The following is a 16,536-nucleotide window of genomic DNA, read 5'->3' as shown; positions in this document are numbered from 1 at the left end:
CCCACCTGCAGCACTAGCATCAAGAGCTGTGGGATGTGTTTTTGCTTGAAAAGATATGAGCCAAGATCAAGGGATCCCCCCACCCAAACTCCAGTTGCCCCTTGCCGTTCTGCTTCGAGTTCAACAACTGACCATTTCTCCCCACGGGTGCTGTCTGACCTGCGGACTTCCTCCACCAATTCTTTGCCTAAGATTCCAGCGTTGTCAGGCTTGTGTGGTTCTCAATAACTTCTTTGTTCTTTCGGGTCCAGGGCAGGTCAAGGCAGCATCCACTCAACTCCTCGTCAAGCCCAAAACCACAGTCACTGGGCTCTTGTGGCCGTCTTTTCCTCATCTGTCATTCGCTTTTTAATTTTCCAAATCAAGTGTCCAGCTCCTAGGGGAAGCCTCTCCCCCTACCCATGTGGAGCTGGACCCCGGAGCAGGAGCAGGACAGCCCATCTGTACTGGTGGTGGCTCCAGCACATACAGCCCATCACTGTGCAAGGAGGCAAACCATCGCAGTGCAGCATCACTTGCTTTAACGAGAAGCGAAGCGCTGGATCCAAGTTGTTGCAATTAGGTGAGTCAGGCCAATGAATGGGTTTCCCCTCTACCTACCCTTTCAGCTGCTCCCTCATCTTGTCGAACCAGGTTAGCTCCAGTGGCACGGTTTGCACAGTCAGTCAATGAGAAATGGAGCACATCACACAAGTGGGGGTGGGGATGGGGGGTGGGGGGAACTGAGCTCAAGAACTCCTGCCGTGCTCATCACACATGGGGAGTGAGCGCTGTGGATTAGATGGGGAGGAGCTTCTGGACTTTAACCCCTACTGAGCCAGTCTGCCCGCCAATGTCACAATGGCGTGGCATCCCGGTGATTGGCTGCACGGGTGAGGGGAAGAGACTTTACAATCCATGCCCCCTCCCCATCATTCTGCCTGCTAATTGGTGCAGGACCCCGCCGCCGGACCCTTTGACAGACAGGATGAGCCTGGGCGCCAATTGGAGCAGTGGAGCGGGTATTGCGCAAATGAGTGGCCAAGGTGAGCATCAGTGGAGGGACACACGTCTCTCCCCCGAATCCCCGTGGCAGCCATCTTGTGTCTCACCCCTCCACCCATGAAGCAAATGGAATTAAAGGTAAAAAGAAACAGATAGATCCCTGTCATTTTTTCCCCAGAACCCCTGGGCCTTTCCGTGGAACCCAGTTTGGGAAACACTGCTTTAGAGAATCTTAGGATATTTCTGGAATAAATAGGGGAGGATCAGTTCACAATGTCTCTCTTTACGTTGATGACCTTTTGCTATTTGTATCTGATTCTAATTTCTGCTATTTTAACTTTACTCCATCAATTTGGTCAGTTTTCTGGAAACAAATTAAACTTACAAAAGAGTGAATTTTTTTTGAAAACTTTAAGCTATTTCTGGCCTTGCCCACACTCCCAACTCCACCGAACCCGATCTAAGGACCTGGAAACAGAGATGGCTCCCACGCACGTGCAACCGAGTACGGACCAGATGGAGAGCTGCGGCACCAAAATCGCGGGGGAGAGAGGGATTCATCTGGCGACCATGGACTATGAGGGGGGACAGAAGTATCATGGAGCAGGTAAAGAGCGGCCAAGAGCCCCACCTGTTAGTTAATTCATTGGAACTGGGACCGGCCATGCAACCCCCCCGGGTTCCTGATTTATAACCAAGGATTCGACAAGCACGGGCAGAAAGTGTACGGCAAGTCGCCCTCCTGATCATGATCTACTGCCAGGACCATGTGGATGGGTTGCTGCCCCTGAGACACCACCAGCTAATCCCAATTCCCCAGAGGGTGCACATGCCTCCCCAGGACCGAGTGGCCACATGGGGAAGGGATCAGGCTTGGTATGCATCCCCACAGCCACTGAATCAGATGCTTAGGTTCAGCCAGGTGATAAGGCCAGACAGGCTGGAATTGGACCCCAGAACCCCTGGAGCAAGCACACACTTCGGCCGGTGGCAGAAGTGTTTTTTAAATTTTGTGGGGGTTGATGGGGCATCCAAGGAAGAGATGTTAATGCTACTGCTAGCTCAGCTGGGGGATTGCCCGTACTCCATTATACAGGGTGCTTAGTCCTACCAAGAGGCTATGAGAACCTTACAGAGACATTATAATGAAGGGCACAACAAGCTCCACTCCAGATACAGGCTCATGACCAGGTCACAGCAAGCAGGAGAGTCTGTTAGAGATTTCATCCTCTCCCTGAAAGACCTAGCAAGGGTGTGTACTTTTAAAGCAGTATCAGCCCAAGAGCATGCAGATGACCTCATAAAGGACAGGATTGTAGCGAGCGTCAGATCTACCGAGATCAGACAAAGCCTACTGGAAAAAGGGATAGTCAGGCTGGAAGAGGCAGAGTCTATTGCGGAGGGTCTGGAGGACTCTAGGAGAGAACTGGAAGAGCATACACTGCTGAACTCATTAGACCCTCACAAGAAGAGGAATACGAGTGCTCAGGGGCAGCACGTAGCAGTAGTATCCCCACTGGAGCGCTCCGTGCCTTTTTTGTAGTGAATGCAAGCACCCCAGAGCTCTCTGCCCAGCTAGAGAAAAATGTGGAAAGAGAGGACATTGTGCGAAAGTCTGCAGAAACCCCAAGGCTCCAGCCAAAGCCCTTTCTCATGCAAATAAGGGGTGGGAAAGCTCTTCTTCTTCTTCAGGTAGTCAGAAACAGAGGGCTGTACTAACAATAACCACAACAGCAGTGCGAGTATAAGACAGCTTTAATAAACTAATATGTACACTATGAGGTCTTGTCTCTCTGCAAGATAAACCTGGAAGGCTAGACTGTAGCTCTGGACTACTTTATATACAAGGTCACCAGGATGACCCCTGGTGACCTAGTGGTGTAATTACATATCACCACATTCACCCCCCCTTTAAAAATTGTTAATTCCCCCCCATCCTCCTTCCTTTGTTTGTAAGTCCAAAATTTTTCATGGCTTCCATTGCCTTCTGGACCTCTTCGGTAGTGGTATAGGGGTGTGGAGTGTGGTCTGCTTTTGGCCATTCTTGGTGGAGGTGTGGGAGTGGGAAGTACTAGATGGCCATGTGGCCGTGTGGGCTGGGGATCCTCTTGTATGGGATTAGGTCCTGCCATTGTCTAGGGTGGTGATATTTTGTGGGGCGGGTGTACCCAGGGTCCTGATTTCTGGGGTGGGTGGTATAGTTCTTGGGGTGACTCGATGGACAACTGTTCTAGTGACTGCTCCTTGTTGATCCATAGATATCTGTGTTTCCTCCACGTAGTTCACACATCTGGCAGGCGCAAGATTCCTGGTGGCCTCCGAGTCTTCTCTTCCATCTGGGAATGTGACGAAGGTGTACTGAGGGTTCACGTGCCTCAACTCCACTTGATCCACCAGCAGGTCCACTTTGTGGGGTCTGCAGTGCTTCCGGAGGAGAACAGGCCCCGGTGTCATCATCCATTTCGGAAGCACTGTGCCCGTCGTGGCTTTTCTTGTGAAAGAAAAGATACGGTCATGTGGGGTCATGTTAGTGGCAGTACACAACAAATAAAGTATAGAGTGTAGAGCTTCTGGCAACACTTCTTGCCATCTAGTAACAGGCAGGTCTTTTGCTTTTAAAGTCAAGATAGTGGCATTTTCCATTTTGACTTGTTCATTCCCCCTGGGATTGTAATGAAGTTTGGCTGGTAGCAATCCCTCTCTCGTGCAAGTACTGCTGTACTTCCGTGCTCATGAATACAGCTCCCCTGTCTGTGTGTAAGTAGTTCAGGTACCCAAATATGCTGAAGATGGGTTGGAGGCATTTTATAACAGTGGCTGCTGATACATCAGAACACGGGATTGCGAAGGGGAAACGGGAATATTCATCTATTATGTTTAGGAAATAGACATTTCTATTATTGGATGGGAGCGGGGCTTTAAAATCGAGGCTGAGGCGCTCAAAAGATTTGGTAGCTTTTCTCAGGGTGGCTTTGTCTGGCCGGTAAAATTGTGGTTTGCATTCCACACAGATGGGGCAGCTCTTGTTCACTGACCTCATTTCCTCTACCGAAAATGGGAGGTTTTGGGTTTTAATGAAGTGAAACAGTCTAGCGACTCCCGGGTGGCCCAGGTCATTGTGTAAGTTCTGCAACTGGGTTGTGTGGTTAAGGATGGCACAAGTGCCTCTGGACAGCGTGTCCGGGGGCTTGTTGAGTCTCCCGGGCCGGTATAGAATGTTGTAGTTAAATGTAGAAAATTCTATCCGCCAGCGTTGGATTTTGTCATTCTTAATTCTCCCCCTGTTCTGGTTATCGAACATAAAAGCCACAGACTGTTGGTCCGTGACAAGGGTGAAGTGTTTGCACCCCAGATAATGTTGCCAGTGCCTTACTGCTTCTACAATGGTTAGGGCCTCCTTCTCTACTGCTAAGTATCTTACTTCTGACCCTGTAGGGTTCATGAGAAAAAAGCCACCAGTCGTCCATCTTGGTTTAGGGTGGCTACCAGAGCCACATTGGATGCATCCGTTACTACTTGAAATGGGATCGACTCATCTATGGACCGATTGGTAGCTTTAGCGATATGGTCCCTAATGTCCCTGAATGCTCTGGTGGCTGCTGGGCACAATGGGAAAACTGAGGTTTTTATAAGTGGGCGGGCCCTGTCGGCATAGTTGGAGACCCATTGGGCGTAGTAAGTGAACAGCCCCAAACACCTTTAGAGTGCTTTTAGCATGTGTGGCACTGAGAGGTCTAGGAGAGGGTGCATACAGGCTGGGTCTGGGCTGATTTCCCCATTCTGCACTATGTAGCCCAGGATTGGCATCTTCCTGGCGCTAAAGACGCATTTGTCCCAGTTGTACGTTAGGTTCCTTTCCTCGGCTGCCTGGAAGAAGCGTTTTAAATTCGTTTCATGATCCTCCTGAGCGTGGCCACAGATTGTCACATTGTCTAAGTAGGGGAACACCCCTTTCAGTTGGAACTCATCTACTATTCGGTCCATTTCTCTCTGAAATTGGGACACTCCATTAGTGACACCGAAGGGAAGTCGCAGAAAATTGATACAGCCTGCCATCTGCCTCAAATGCCGTGTAAATGCGATCACTGTTTCTAATGGGTAGTTGGTGGTATGCTGCCTTCAGGTCTATGGTGGAGAACACTTTATACTGCGCAATGTTGTTGACCATGTCTGCTATGCGTGGCAGGGGGTAGGCATCTAGTTTTGTAAATTTGTTGATTGTCTGGCTGTAATCCACTACCATGTGCAGTTTTTCTCCTGACTTTACTACAACCACCTGGGCTCTCCAGGGGCTGGTGGTCTGCTCTATGATGCCCTCCTGTAGTAGCCTGAGGACCTCTGTCCTAATGAAGGCTCTGTCCCTCAGACTGTACCTCCTGCTCTTTGTGGCTATTGGTGTGCATTCTGGGGTCAGGTGTGTGAACAGCGGAGGGGGTTCTATGTTCAGGACAGACAGGCTGCCGTGTTGTTTCTTTGTAAGGCGTAGTGGGGGGTGAGGCCCGTTGTGCACTATTGTAATGCTTTCTAACTGGCACTGAAAATCTAACCCCAATAGTACCAGGACACAGAGGTGAGGGAGTACTAGTAATTTTAACCTTTCGTATTTTGTGCCCTGGATTTCTAGAGTAACCCTGCAAAACTGTTTTACCTCAGCCACAAGGCTGCTGGCTGCTAACAGGATCTGGTGCTCACTCGGGCATGTGGGGAGGGCAAGATGGTTGACTAATCCCTGGTCAATAAAACTTTCAGTGCTTCCACTATCTATTAAGCAATTTACCCTCGCATCATTAATTTTGATGCACACCGTGGCGACAAATAGATGAATCGCCTGATTCACGTGTAGAGAAGTAAGTCTGGAGTGTCCTTCCATCCGATAGTACTTGGCATCATATTCATCTCCTGAAGACTGTGTCCTCTGCTTTGTAGCATTTGTCCAAGATGGCCGGCTGCACATGGCATTCTTCTTCTTCTTCTTCTTCTGTTGGTCTTTGGAGAAAGAAGAGCTTTCCTGCCTCTCATTAGCATGAGAATGGGCCTTGGTTGTGACCTTGGGACTTCTGCAGACTTTTGCATAATGCCCACATTTTCCACAGTTGGAACAGACATTTTCTCTGGCAGGGCAGAGGGCTCTGGGGTGCTTTCTTTGTCCACAGAAAAAGCACTTTGGACCCTCAAGGTGCTGCTGCTGCTGTGACTTCCTGTGAGGCAGCATACTTTTCTTTTCATGGGGCTAGAGAGTCCAGCAGTGTGATGTTTGTCCAAGCCCCAGGGTCCTGTGAGTACTGCTCCAATTCTTTCCTGGTGCTTTCTAAAGCTTCTGCAATAGTCTCTGCCTTATCTAGCCCCACCATTCCTTTCTCCAGCAATCAATGTCTCATCTCAGTGGACTGTACGCCCACAACAATTCTTTCCCTAATAAAGTCCTCCACATAGAGCTGATACTGCTTTAAAGTTGCAGCCTCTCGCCAGGTCTTTCAGAGAGAGTATAAAGTCTCGGGCAGACTCCCCTACTTGTTGTGACCTGGTCATGAGTCTGTACCGGGCGTGGAGTTCACTATGCCCCTTACTGTAATGCCTCTATAAAATGCTCATTGCCTCTTGGTAGGTCCTGGCATCCTATATAAGGGAGTAAGAGTGGTCTCCCAGCTGGGCTAACAGCGGCATTAATAGCTCTTTATCTGATGTCTCAGCACCCTCCACGTAATTCAGAAAGCATCTCTGCCAGCAGCCGAAGTGAGTGCCGGCTCCAGGATTTCTGGGGTTGAGCTCCAGCCAGTCTGGTCGCAGCACATGGCTAAGCCACAGTCTCTGGTCCATTAGGTGTAGCAAGGGTGGACCCTGGGGTACTGGGAGCTGCTGGTAGAGCCTCTGTGGGGCTTGTGTCTGCTGGAGGAGTAACCTGGGTGCTTGAGGCTGTTTGCTGAGTCTCTGGCTTTGGGAAATTTGCAGCGGGCTTAGGGGGGATCCCAGCGGTAGTGTCAGGTCTCCATGGTACTGGGGAAACTGCTGCTGGGGGAGTGACGGTAGCGGTGTCTGCTTTCCCTGGCTATTGAGTGGTTGGGAATTCTGCACATACGTGGCGACTGGGAGCATGACTTGTGGAAATCCTTCCACTCGCACTTGTAGTGGCCCCTTTCTGATCGGTCCAGAGTTTAGGGTCGGTGGCACCTGTACTGGCGAACCCACAGGCAGGCAGGGCTCTTGGCCGTTTCTTACCTGCCCTATCGTACTTCTGTGGTCTTCCCTGAATTCCACCACAATTCAGGTACAGTGGTTCCTCACCGTCTGTGTCTTCGGAAGCACGTGCGTGCTAGTCGTCCCTGGATTCCATTCCTCAGGAAGACTCTCCAGGTGGTCGGGAATGTGCGTTGGAGCAGAAGCAGCTTCCATCCTAGTACCTATCATATTCGTTTATTAAATTGTACTGACAATAATCACAACAGCAGTGCGAGTATAAGACAGCTTTAATAAACTAATATGTACACTATGAGGTCTTGTCTCTCTGTAAGACAAACCTGGAAGGCTAGACTGTAGCTCTGGACTGCTTTAGCTCTGGACGCCTCTGTGCTCCCGTCCCGCTGGGGCTGGACTTTCAGTGCCAATTGAAAAGCATCATCACGATAGTACACAATGAGCCCCTCCCCCACTGCTCCTTAACAACAGGCAACACTGTAGCCTGACGGGCCTGAATATAGAACCTCCCCCACTATTCACGCACCTCACTCCCAACTGCACCCCAGTAGCCAGCAAGAGCAGGAGGTACAGCCAAGAGACAGAGATTTCATTGGAGCAGAAGTCCGCTGACTCCTGCAGGAGGGCATTAAAGAGAAGAGCTCTGGCCCCTGGAGAGCACGTTTTTGTAGTGAGGTCAGGGGAGAAGCAGCGAATGGTGGTTGATTACAGTCAGACTATCAACAAGTTTACACAGCTGGATGCCTACCCATTACCACGTTTTGCGGGCATGGTAAACTGCATTGCTCAGTATAAAGTGTTCTCCACTATAGACCTCAAGTCAGCGTATCATCAGTTGCCAATTAGAGAGAGTGACCACATATCCACAGCGTTTGAGGCAGATGGCAAGCTGTGTCAGTTTCTCCGTCTCCCCTTCAGCATTACCAACCCGTTCCAGTGGGAAATGGACCGCATATTAGATGAGTACCAACTCCAGGCTGTGTTCCCATACCTTGACAATGTTACGATTTGCAGCCACTTGCAAGCTGCCTATGACATTAACCTTAAACGTTTTTTCAGGTAGCAAAGGAACGCAATCTAACATATAATAGGGATGAATGTGTCTTTAGCAGTAGGAAACTGGCTGTCCTGAGATATGTGGAACAGAATGGGGAAATCAGCTCAGACCCTGCCCGCATGCACCTGCTCTTTGACTTCCCAGTCCCACACGAACAGAAAACCTTAGAGATGTTTGGGACATTTTGCATATTATGCACAGTGGGTCCCCAAGTATAGCGACAGGGCTCGCCCACTCATAAAAACCTTAGCTTTTCCCCTCTGCCCATCAGCTATCAAAGCCTTCACGGATATTAGGGACCTGATTGCAAAAGCAACCCTGCGGTCCATAGATGAGACAATCCCATTCGAAATGGAGACTGATGCCTCAGATGTAGCGCTAGCTGCCACACTGAACCAGGAGGGGCGACCAGTGGCTTTCTTCTCATGGACCCTACAGGGGTCCAAGGTAAGACACTCGGTAGTGGAGAAGGAGGCTCAAGCCATTGTGGAAGTGGTAAGGTATTGGAGACATTATCTGGCATGTAAACGCTTCACCCTCGTCACGGACCAATGATCCGTGGCTTTTATGGTCGACAACCAGAACAGGGGGAAAATAAAATAAGGTAAAATCTTGCACTGGAGGATAAAATTGTCTACATATAATTACGACATTTTATACCATCCCGGGAGGCTCAATGAGCTCCCAGTATCACTGTCCAGGGGCACCTGTGCAGCCCTCAATCACGTGTCCCAACTGCAGAGCTTGCACAATGAGCTGGGCCACCCGGGAGTCACTAGACTGTTCCACTTCTTCATAAAATCTCCCATTCTCGGTAGAGGAAGTAAGTAATCATTCCCATCTGTGCAGAATGCAAACTGCAGTTTTACCGGCTGAATAAAGCCGCAGCGATAATAGCTACAACACCTTTCGAGCGCATCAGCCTCGACTTTAAAGGGCCGCTCCCTTCCTATGACAGGAATGTCTTTTTCCTTAATGCCATAGATGAATACTAACACTTCCCTTTTGCAATCCCATGCCCTGATGTATCGGCAGCCACGGTAATATAATGCAATCCATTTTCAGCATGTGTGGGTACCCCAGCTATATATACACACAGACAGGGGTGCTGCCTTTGAGTGCCGAAGTCCAGCAGTACCTACTGGATAGAGGCATTGCCACCAGCTGTACCACAAGCTACAATCCCAGGGGTAATGGGCAAGTAGAAAGGTGTGAGAAACAGAAGTACCTTCACAGATTTTGCTCGAGACAAAAATTGAGAACAAAGAACATTTATTGTACAACAATGCAAAGTTGGGTGCTTCCCCTTACCCTGGGAATACACACACATACTGGGGCTCACCCAACTTTTATACAGTTCATTTCAGTGTAGAGGTACCCTCCCCCCTAACATTCTTCTACCTCCTGGATTGGTTTGGCATTTGGTAATTCTGTCTGCCTAAGTGCAGTTTCTGTAAGAAAGGCCATGGGGTATCATGTCTGGGTCCCATCATGTCATTGTCCTTATTCATGAATCTGCCTTTGTCCTTATTCACACATCTCAACCCCCAGCTTCTTCTTCTTTGGCTTGGCTTCGCGGACAAAGATATATGGAGGGGGTAAAAGTCCACGTCAGCTGCAGGCTCGTTTGTGGCTGACAAGTCCGATGTGGGACAGGCAGACACGGTTGCAGCGGCTGCAGGGGAAAATTGGTTGGTTGGGGTTGGATGTTGGGTTTTTCCTCCTTTGCCTTTTGTCAGTGAGGTGGGCTCTGTGGTCTTCTTCAAAGGAGGTTGCTGCCCGCCAAACTGTGAGGCGCCAAGATGCACGGTTTGAGGCGATATCAGCCCACTGGCGGTGGTCAATGTGGCAGGCACCAAGAGATTTCTTTAGGCACTCCTTGTACCTTTTCTTTGGTGCACCTCTGTCATGGTGGCCAGTGGAGAGCTCGCCATATAACACGATCTTGGGAAGGCGATGGTCCTCCATTCTGGAGACGAGACCCACCCAGCGCAGCTGGATCTTCAGCAGCGTGGACTCGATGCTGTCGACCTCTGCCATCTCGAGTACTTCGACGTTAGGGATGAAAGCGCTCCAATGGATGTTGAGGATGGAGCGGAGACAACGCTGGTGGAAGCGTTCTAGGAGCCGTAGGTGATGCCGGTAGAGGACCCATGACCCCCAGCTTACTATATGCAGAACTTGCTAATTCTGTCTATCACTATAAGACCCTTATTCTATTATACTTGCGTAACCCTTCCTCACACTCTTATCGGAATTCGTCCCTACTCAGCACTTACTTAACTTCCTCTAGTCTAGTCTAGTATTCCTTATTTCATTCATACTAGCTTTACTTCCTATATTCTATTATCTCTCACAAAGGGAAAATGCCACTATCTGGAAAACCGTCCTGTTGACCTTAAAGGCAAAAGACCTACCCGTGGCAAGATGTGTTACCGGAGACTTTACATTCTATACACTCGCTGTTGTGTACAGCCACTAACACGACACCACATGACCGTAAGTTTTCTTTTTCGAGGAAAGCCGCGACGGGCACGGTGCTGCCTAGATGGTTGATGACACCGGGACTGGTGCTCCTCTGGAAGCACTGCAGGCCCCACAAAACAGACCCACTGGAGCCAGTGGAATTGAGGCATGTGAACCCCCACTACAAATTTGTCACATTCAGGGATGGACGGGCGGGAAGATGTTAGTCACACCTTTTGCACACTGCTTTTCCTTTCAAGATTACTAAAAGCCAATTTACATACCTTTGTATAACAATTACTAAGAATCACAACACATTTGTTTAAGAAAAAATTTCTTACTCTTAAATCAGGTGAAGAAATCTTTATGTCACCCCTGGCTTAGAATAATTTAATGCCCTTGACTCTGGGTAATAAGATCCTGGACACCTGGTGCCAGAGGAGACTCTCTATTCTCAACTAACATGATTTGATGTCATATTTAACCAGAGAAAATGAGATGTTCAACAAGTGTTTAAAATGTTCAAATCTTTGAAGCTCCTTTTTGAATTATTTTCATAACCTTTTTGAATTATCATCATTGCTGGTAATGACGACTAAGTAATCTGTGATTCCCGTGGATTTGAAGTTTTTTTTATTTTTAATAGTGAACTCTCACTTTAATTAGCCATGCAACTTTGAAATGGTTTGGATGATAAAATTATTTTTTTATTATTTTTGTTTTTTTTCTTTTAATAGTGTTGCATAATGTAATTTCTGTTATAATGAGTTTGCTTACTGTGTTACAATTGTATCTTTGTTATGCATCTATTTCTTTTTCTGTATGTATTTAGATCAAAACATTGAAAGAGTGTGCTTCAACCAGACAGCATTAATAGTTTCCATGAACCCTCTTCCCTGGTTGCTCTCTTTCCCTACCCCACACCCCAATCTCCATTGATCCAGCTTCCCACCCTCTTCCCTTCCTCCTCTTATCAGACAGTGCCCCTTCTTAGTCACTGCCCTCTCCCCTATCACTTCTCAGCTTCTTCTCCCCTCCCACCTTCTAACTCTTACTTGTCAGCCTGTGCTCTTCCTCCTCCCCATCACAATTTTTTTTATTCAGATGTCTGACTGATTTTTTTTTTGGCACTCCTGACAAAGGACTCAGTTCCGGATCGTCAACTTCCTTTTACTTTCCGTGGATGCTGTATGACCCGAGTTTCTCCAGCGCTCTTGCTATCCTACATCGACCACAACCTCTGCAGATTGTCCTGTTTTACCCAAGCAACTTGATCTTTGTGCATCCCGCTCAGCAAATTTCGACTTTGCAATCGGACAGGTCAGTGTCCAGGTCTGTGTGTGGTGCTCCGTCCTTCCCACTATCTAGTGCCTGGACCTCCCTCTACTCCAGGAAGCAACCCAACTCCTGCCACAAGCACCATCATTGCAAAGGAAGCGTTGTTGCCATCTCTTTCCCCACCTCCACTGTTCAGCAGGCATTCAAGCTGAGTCCGATGGGCTGAAGGGCCAGAGGGTCATTGCTTTGCTTGTTGTTCAACATTTTCCTGGAGTTAATAAATTAGTCGCGATCACTTTACGGAGTCTTTTTTGTCTCGTTTAATCTCCTTCCAGATCTAAATCAACCTCTTCCGGTATGGTCCAGTGACTCAGATAACTGGTGACCCCAGGAAATGTCTCAACAGAAGTGGGGTTTCCCACTTCCAGGACACCCCGTTCAAAGAAAAGTTTCCCCTCCCCACCCCTATCTTTCAGTCTCAGAAAAGGGTCCCGACCCGAAATATTGCCTGTCTGTTTACCCAAGGGATAAATCCAGGATCTAATTATTTGAAATTTAGTGGTATATGAATCCAAAAAGGAAGTGACAGGTTGTTCAGTGAGCAGACAAATAGATATTTCGTTCATAGTACAAGACACAGTGCGTGAGTGCAAAATGCAGAGTTGCAGAAGGATCAGTTGATTCAGGACAAAGGCCACAAAATTTTGGGGTTTGTTCCTGAGTCTGATGACGGTGGGAAATAAACTGTCCTTGAACCTGGTGATGTGTGATGTCAAACTTCATCTGAAGAGAGTGTGGCTAGAGTGGGAAATATTTAATTATAAATATTTCTACAGGCCCAGGAACCACAGAACCTCTCCAGGTCTTCGTGCTTCCAGCCACAATCCGACACTGTACCCCAACCCAGAGAAACACAGCCTCCCCTTCAAAAAGGCTCCAGCAGCCCCTCCCACACACATACAATACTCAGGACACATCAGCAATCTCCCAATACTGAACCTTCCCAGGACCGAAACCTGTTCCCACAACCAGGTTCCGTCCCAATCACCGCCCATTCCACACACACCTTGAATGAAGACAATGAGAGTTTGTCAAACACAAAATTGTAAGGTAGAGGTGCCAGATTTCCAACTTGCTGCAGCCACACAGGTGTGTCAGATACAGAAGAGATAATGTAAACAAAGTGCCGACCAATTAAAGCCAAATAAACCTACAATCCTGTACATTTTGGAGGGTGGGAGGAATACGGAGAATCCGGGAACATCCCACGCAGACATGGGAGTAACATAATAACACTCCTTACAAACAGCGCCGACAGGCACAGTACTAGTGTCGCGCTAACACCAAGGCCAACCGTGACGCCTATGTTTAGGAATTGCATTTTCAAAAGTGTGGCCCCCAGTGTAAAACCAAGGCTTTCTGAACATTTATCATTACTCCCTTACTGCTGTAATCTGGGCCTCTTCACAAACCTCAATCTTTTCTTTAACTCCCTCTCAGGTCTCTACTTTTCTCTGCACCATGTTATGAATTCTGCTCTCCAGCTGAAATTTGCCTCTCCACTTTTAAGAGGACAAAAATTACTGGTGTTTCACCAAATTATAGCATTACACTGGCACTGGTACTGCTAAAGAACATTCAGGCAGCTACATATTGTAAGGTCTGGAGATAATGTCGCCCAGATGTTTTTCCAGAGGTCAAGAACAAGGAGGACAAAATCTTATGGCTGCAAATTTTTTTATTTAATTTCCATTAAGGTTCAGGTCAGACAGGGTCTGTCCGTACCAGCGAGTACAAAGGGGAAATGACCCAGGAGATTTTTTATTTAACTTTATTTATTTGAAAAATTATTAGTAATCATACAAAACACAGACCATAACAAGATATAATATATATACACATAAACATAAAATAAAAATTATAATTCAAACAAAAAAATTTTAAAGAATTTTTAAAAATTAAATCCCCACCCCCTCCCCTTCAGCCAGCTCTCTTATGGAGAGCCAAAGAAAAATATAAAGAAAAACTAAAGAATAAAAAATCAAAGTACATCTAAATGCATATAGTCCAAATATAGTGACCACTTTTTAACAAGTATAATTATCATGCAAAACATATGTAATTTTTTTCCATATCAATAGAAGCTTTCATTTCATTATACCATTGCATTTTATTAATCATTTCATGGACTTGTTACACATTTTCGAGCTATGGACAATGCTAAATATACAAATGCAATTTGAAATTTATCCAGCCCCAATCCCTTTAAAGGAATCACATAACCCAATAAAAAAAATGGATGGACCTAATGGTTAAAATATAACTGATGCAAAAAATTATAATTAACCATTCCATATCATACATTCACCAATCTAGTAACACTATCATGACACATATCCGTCCAATATTCTTCAGGAAAAACAAAAGTTAAATCATTTTCCCATTTAAGCTTAGATTTCTCCCATTCCGGCTTATCCATATTATCTTGTAATACTTGACACATAACAGAAATATAGCCCTTTTTAGGTATAGAAGAAATCAAAGACTCGAATTCTGACAATACAGGTAAAATCATCTCTCTACCATATATATTTTTTTACCAACGATCGAAGTTGATAAACAAATAAAGAATTTTCAGCAATATTAAAACGCTCTTTCAATTGTGTAAAAGAAACTGTCCTTCTACAAAACAATCCTGCAATGTTTTTAAACGCTTAAAATCCCAATTCTTTAAATGATTATTAAATAATGACAAAGGAATACGCTGATTATTATATAATGGCATTAAAATAATTTACCTTTTGATCCTATAATCTTATTCTTTTTTGTCCATAAAATCAATAGATGTTTTAATATCGGCATATTATACTCCCGTAATAAATTTATATTCCACCAAAATATAAATTGATACATTGCAATTTCAGAAATACATGCCATCTCAACTTTAGCCCAACTTGGAGGCCGATCCAAATCCATCAAACCACTAATAAATTTGAACTGAGCTGCTTCATAAAAGTTCTGAAAATGAGGTAATTGCAACCCACCTAATGCATACTTCCAAGTAAGTTTATTTAATGCTACCCTTGGTAATTTAATTTTCCATTAAAATTCCCTCGTAACTTTAAGTCCTGAAAAAAGTTCTTTGTAAGAAAACATGGTATTGATTGAAACAGATATTGAATACGTGGAAAAATATTAATTTTAATACAATTAACCCAACCAATTAAAATTAATGGAAAGTCCTTCCACTTAATTAAATCTGCTTTAATCTTTTTCAATAATGGAACATAATTTAATTTATATAAAGATTGATACTCAGTATTCACAATTATTCCTATTTAATTTTATCCAACAATTTCAAATTAATAACATTTATAAATTGAATAATCTCCTTCACCAAATGGTAAAATTTCACTTTTATCCCAATTAACTTTATATCCAGATAATTATCCATACTGAAATAAACATTCCTAAGTGTGGCAAAGATTGTTCTGGATTTGTTAAGTATTATCAAAACATCGTCTGCAAGTAAATTAATTTTATACTCTTCGTCCAGAACTCTCATCCCTTGTATCTGTTCTTTTGCCATATTAATTGAGTTAATGGTTCAATGATCAACGCAAACAGGGCTGGTGACAATGAACAACCTTGTCGAGTTGAACCCGTCAATTTAAACAATGATGAAACTTGACCATTTGTCACCACCCAAGCAGTCGGGTTCATATATAAAGCTTTAACCCAACCAATAAAAAAAAGGGCCAAATTTAAACTTTTCCAAAACCTTAAATAAAAAATCCCATTCGAGCCTATCAAAAGCTTTTTCTGCATTGAGTGCAACCACCATTGGATGGTTAGGTTGCTGCCAGTATGCATTGATTAAACTAATTAATTGAGAATGTTATCTGAAGCATGTCTATTTTTAATAAAACCTGTTTGATCTACATGTATCAATTTAGGTAAATATTTAGCAAGCCGATTTGCTAACATTTTAGCTATTATTCAATAAAGAAATAGGTCTATATCAGGGGTCTCAAGCTTGCAGCCCTCGGGACAATAGTTTGTGGCCCCGCCTTAATATGAAAGTTTAATGTTAGTGCGGCCTGCGAGTTTGATATGATTGGCACTTTTCAGTGTTGTGTGCGGAGCTGAACGAACCTACCAATCACGGTGGGGTATATTGCCCTCGGGGGCGGGACATCGGCTGGGCTTATTGCGAATATAAGCATATTTGTGTGCATTTTCTATTTGTCATTATATGCACATGGCACATGCGCAATTTCTGCGGCACCTTCACACGCTTCTGCGTCCAGTCTGAACCCGGAAGTTGTTGCTCAGCGGGACAGAAAAAGAAGCGGAAAAGACGCATCGGCTAAACACTGAAACTTCAACGCAACTATATGGGGTTTCTTCAATATCTGCTGTATTATTATTATTTTCATTTTATTTATTTATACTGATTGATTTTATTTTTTTTCTTATGAATTGTTAATTTATTTTTTCATCTTATTTTGTGTTAAAAATAAAAATAAAGACATTTGATAACATTGGAATGTTTTTGT

This window comes from Narcine bancroftii, chromosome 5 (genome assembly GCF_036971445.1).
Source record: "Narcine bancroftii isolate sNarBan1 chromosome 5, sNarBan1.hap1, whole genome shotgun sequence".
Lineage (NCBI taxonomy): Eukaryota > Metazoa > Chordata > Chondrichthyes > Torpediniformes > Narcinidae > Narcine > Narcine bancroftii.
Note: the sequence above shows the minus strand (reverse complement) of the source record.